This window comes from Capsicum annuum, unplaced genomic scaffold (genome assembly GCF_002878395.1).
Source record: "Capsicum annuum cultivar UCD-10X-F1 unplaced genomic scaffold, UCD10Xv1.1 ctg70807, whole genome shotgun sequence".
NCBI classification, from domain to species: Eukaryota; Viridiplantae; Streptophyta; class Magnoliopsida; order Solanales; family Solanaceae; genus Capsicum; species Capsicum annuum.
Window position 1 is genome coordinate 1 of NW_025880574.1, and position 5701 is coordinate 5701.

The 5701-nt window shown below is 45.7% G+C and overlaps 1 pseudogene; it reads right to left on the reverse strand.

Annotated features, from left to right (window-relative positions):
• Positions 1–1006: 1006 nt before the first annotated feature.
• Positions 1007–2591, reverse strand: LOC107856769 (annotated as a pseudogene).
• Between the last annotated feature and the right edge of the window lie 3110 nt (positions 2592–5701).

Consider the following 5701-nt stretch of genomic DNA (forward strand, 5'->3'; position numbering starts at 1 on the left):
CCCCCTAAGGGTGGGCTATTGTGCCAAGCGGCACTTGATTCAGCCTTGCAATGTCTGCATGGACAGCAGCGCATGACATCTATTGCTGGACGTTGGGGCCGGTGCTGGGCGTACATCGATGGAGCATTTGGATGCATGGCGCGTGAGTTGTGTTCGGTATGTACGGTTAGGTTGGATCCCTGCTCGAGCAGCAATGTCCTGACCCGTCTGCCATCTCAGTCGTTGGGTAAGCACAATTTAGGTTTGCTCGAAGTCGGTTTCCTGTGCTGCATACCTAATGCCTAGGCATTATCAAGTCATATCGATCGCATTTTGCCCCTCGCATTTCGTGCGTAGGGTGAATCGAAAGGTCGTCATCGTGTCCCACGTCTTTCTCGCTTCGTTGTGCGGTCATGGTCCATGAGCGGTGGTCAGGATTCTCGGATGCGGTAGACGTAGTGTGGATGAGGTCTTAATTGACTCCTATCTGCCCTATACGATGCTCCTTGCAAACGAAGGTCGCGCTTTCCTTGAATCTGTATTCGCCCTCAAGGGAAGGCCGGGCTCATGTGACACCGGCGTCGTTGCGGAATGCTACCTGGTGGATCCTTCCAGTAGTCATATGCTTGTCTCAAAGATTAAGCCATGCATGTGTAAGTGTGAACAAATTCAGACTGTTAAATTATGAATGGCTCATTAAATCAGTTATAGTTTGTTTGATGGTATTTACTACTCGGATAACCGCGTGCCGGTCGAGGAACGGACTGCGAATAGATCCTTTGGGGACCTTCCCCACTCGTCGAACAACCAACTTAGACCTTGTACGGACAAGGGGAATCCGACTGTTTAATTAAAACAAAATATTGCGATGGTCCCAATGGATGTTCACACATTGTGATTTCTGCCCAGTGCTCTGGATGTCAAAGCGATGAAATTCAACCAAGCATGGGTAAATGGCGGGAGTAACTATGACTCTCTTAAGGTAGCCAAATGCCTCGTCATCTACATAGTGATGTGCATGAATGGATTAACGTGATTCCCACTATCCCTGTCTACTATCCAGCGAAACCACAGCCCAGGGAACGGGCTTGGAAGAATTAATGGGGAAAGAAGACCCTCTTGAGCTTGACTCTACTTCGACTTTGTGAAATGACTTTAGGGGTGTAGTATAAGTGGGAGACAAAAGCCGAAAGTGAAATACCACTGCTTTTCACATTATTTTACTTATTCCGTGAATCGGAAGCGGGGTGATGCCCCTTTTTTGAGACCCAAGGCTCGCTCTTTGGGCCGATCCAGGTGGAAGACATTGTCAGGTGGGGAGTTTGGCTGGGGCGGCACATCTTTTAAAAGATAACGAAGCTGTGATAAGATGAGATCAAAGAGAACAGAAATATTGTATGGAACAGAAGGGTAAAAGCTCGTTTGATTCTGATTTCTAGTACGAATACGAACCATGAAAGCGTCGCCTAATGATCCTTTAGACCTTCGAAATTTGAAGCTAGAGGTGTCAAAAAAGTGTTACCACAGGGATAACTGGTCTGTTTCAGCCAAGCGTTCATAGCGACGTTGCTTGTTCATCCTTTGATGTCGGCTCGTCCTATCATTGTGAAGCAAAATTCACCAAGTGTTGGAATGTTCACCAACCAATAGAGAACATGAGCTGGGTTTAGACCGTCGTGAGACAGGTTAGTTTTACCCTACTTGTGACAGTGTCGCAGTAGTAATTCAACCTAGTGCGAGAGAAAATATTGATTCACCTAATTTGTAATCGCGCTTGGTTGAAAAGCCAGTGGTGCAAAGCTACCATGTGCGAGATTATGACTGAACGCCTCTAAGTCAGAATCCGAGCTAGAAGCGACGCATGCGTCCGCTGTTCGCTTGCCGACCTGCAGTAGGGGCCTTGGCCCCCAAGGGCACAAGTCATTTGCTAAGCCACCACGGCGGAAGAATCACGGTGGCCGCCTTGATGTTTAATTTCCATCGAGCGGCGGGTAGAATCCTTTGCAGAAGACTTAAATATGCGACAAGGTATTGTAAGTGGAAGACTGGCCTTGCTGCCACAATCCATTGACATTCATCCCTTTGTTGCTTTGGTTCGTCCCTCCCCATCCAATACAATCATTTTTTCATCCATCTCCAAAGGAAGTTTGTGCATCCGTCCTTGAAAAATCCCACTAAGTGTTGTGTGTTCACCTCACCCGAGTTAGCCATTTCTTTTTCAAGTGTCGCGTGCGTTCCATTCCAAATAGATAAGTACATGATATCAAGGGGCCTTTCTCTCAAAATAATGGCATCGCAACTAGGTTTTCTGTGATGCGGAGTGCAGCTTAAGTGCTCAGCAACACGCTGAGAAAAATGTCTATGCGTGGAGGCATGTCGCAATTAGAGGTTTTTGTGACAGTCAAATGCAATGCTAGAGGCACGTCCAATGACAAACGCCGACGGACACATAGTGGCCTACCATGGTGGTCTCTTCGTCAAGTTAGATATCCACGCACCGGCACCATCGCCCCCAAATCACCATGGGCATAAGAAACCAACGCACTACGGAAACAAGGCACAAAGGCACAACGGAACCAAAGCACAATGGCAAAAAGGCACCAAGGCACCATGGTACCAAGGCACCGTGGCACCATGGCACCGAGGCTCCATGGCACCGTTTCACCGTGCACAACGGCACCGTGGCACCAAGGCACCATGGCACCGGGCAGCAAGGCACTGTGGCACCATGTCACGAAGGCACCGTGGCACCATGGCACAAAGGCACGAAGGCACCGTGGCATGAAGGCACCATGGCACCATGGCACAAAGGCACCGTGGCACGAAAGCACCATGGCAGGAAGGCACCGTGGCACGAAGGCACCGTGGCACGAAGGCACCGTGGCACGAAGGCACCGTGGCACGAAGGCACCGTGGCACGAAGGCACCGTGGCACCATGGCACAAAGGCACCATGGCTCAATGGCTCTATGTCATCAAGGCACTATTACGTCATGGCACCGTGGCGCCGTGGCACCAAGGCACCTTAGCATCGTGGCACTATGGCACCATGGCACCAAGGCAGTAATGCACCATGGCACCATGGCACCGTGGAACCATGGCACCGTGGCACTATGGTAGCAAGGAACCAACGTGCCAAAATCAAAAGAGCGTAAAACTAGGTTCGATCATCCTAATCTTTTCCTGGCGTTCATCCATCTTCCTCACAGTTGCATGCTCATATTTTTACATATCCGCTCTAATTATTTATTTTAAATATATTTCAATGTTACCTCATATGTTGTGACAGTTTTCTTAATGTTCCATCGCCCTTTTTTCAAATTTTTATTTAATATCCTCAAATTTAAATATTTTGTATCATTACGTTATTCGTACAGATATGCACTCAATTGTTGGTTTAAGGTTATTTTGTTCTAATATTTATATTTTTAGGTTGTTACTTATCTGTTTCATTCTGGGCAGTTTTTTTAATGTCCCCTGATTATTTTTATCAATCTTTTATTTAGTATCGTTAAATTTAAATATTTAATACCATTACTTTATACGTACAAATATGTACTCTATTGTTAGTATAAGGTTAGTTCATGGGCTGGAAATTTTTTCCTAATGTTTTTATATTTTTATAAATATTTTTTCTATTTTCGAATTATTTTTACTTAGTTTTTGAATTTTCATAAATGAGATTTGAAAAAAAATATTTTCTTAATGAATCCGCGGCGAGCGCCGACGTGCCTTCATCTTCTCTGCCCCCCAAGGGCAGGCTATCATGTCAAGCGGGACTTGCTTCAGCCTTGCAACGTCCGCATGGGCAAAACGCACGACATCTATTATTGGGCGTTGGGGCTAGTGCTGGGCGTGCATTAACGGTGCATTTGGATGCACAACTCGTGAGTTGTGTTTGGTATGTGCGGTAAAGTTGGATCTCTGCTCGAGCAGCAATGTCCTGACTCACCTGCCATCTGATTCATGGGGCAAGCGCAATTTAGATTTGCTCGAAGTCAGTTTTCTGTGCTGCATACCTAATGCCCAGGCACTATCAAGTTTTATCGATCACTTTTCGCCCATCGCATTTTGTGTGCAGGATGAATTGGAAGGCCGCCCTTATGTCCCATGCCTTCGTTGCTTCATCGTGTAGTCATGGTTCAAGAGAGGCAGTCAGGATTCTCGGATACGGTAGACGTAGTAAGCATGGTGTCTTTATCGACTCCTATTTTCCCTGTACGATGCTCCTTTCAAACAACAGTCACGCTTGCATTGAATCTGTTTGTGCCCTCACGGGCAGGCCAGGCTCATGGGACGCCGGCGTCGATGAGAAATGCTACCTGGTTGATCCTGCCAGTAGTCATATGCTGTCTTAAAGATTAAGCCATGCGTTTGTAAGTATGAACAAATTCAGACTGTGAAACTGTTAATGGCACATTAAATCATTTATTATTTGTTTGATGGTATCTACTACTCGGATAACCGTAGTAATTCTAAAGCTAATACTTGCAACAAACCCCGACTTCTGGAAGGGATAAATTTATTAGATAAAAGGTTGACACGGGTTCTGCCTGTTGCTGTGATGATTCGTGATAACTCGATGGATCGTACGACCATCGTGCCTACCATGGTGGTGATGGGTGATGGAGAATTAGGGTTTGATTTTGGAGAGAGATCCAGATATATGGCTACCACAACAAAGAAAAGCAGCAGGTGTGCAAATTCCTCAATCCTGACATAGGGAGGTAGTGACAAAAAATAACAATACCAGGATCAATAAGTCTGGTAATTGGAATGAGTACAATCTAAATCCCTTAACTAGAATCCAGTGGAGGGAGAGTCTGGTGCCAGCAGCCGCGGTAATTCCATCTCCAATAGCGTATATTTAAGTTGTTGCAATTAAAAAGATAGAAGTTTGACTTTGGGATTGGCCAGCCGGTCCGCCTATGGTATGTATTGGTTATCTCGTCCCTTCTGTCGGTGATGCGCTCCAGGCCTTAACTGGCCGGGTCGTGTATCCGACGCTATTACTTTGAAGAAATTAGAGTGCTTAAAGCAAGCCTACGCTCTATATACATTAGCATGGGATAACATTATAGGATTTCTGTCCTAATACGTTGGCCTTTGGGATCGGAGTAATGACTAACAGGGATAGTCAGGGCCATTCGTATTTCATAGTCAGAGGTGAAATTATTGGATTTATGTATTACGAACAACTATAAATGTATTTTCCAAGGATGTTTAAATTAATCCAGAACGAAAGTTGGTGGCTCGAAGGCGATCAAATACCATCCTAGTCTCAATTATAAATGATGCCGACCAGGGATCGGAGGATGTTGCTTTTAGGACTCCGCCGGCACCTTATGAGAAATCAAAGTTTTTGGGTTCCGAGAGGAGTATGGTCGCAAGCCTGAAACTTAAAGGAATTGACGGAAGGGCACCACCAGGAGTGGAGCCTGTGGCTTAATTTGACTCAATACGAGAAAACATACCAGGTCCAAACATAGTAAGGATTGACATACTGAGATCTCTTTGTTGATTCCATGGGTGGTGGTGCATGGCCGTTCTTAGTTGGTGAAGCGATTTTTGTAGTTAATTCTGTTAATGAACGAGACCTCAGCCTACTAACTATCTATGCGGAGGTATCCCTTCACGGCCAGCTTCTTAGAGGGATTACGACCTTTTAGGCCACGGAAATTTGAGGCAATAACAAGTCTGTGATGCCCTTATAGGTGTTATTT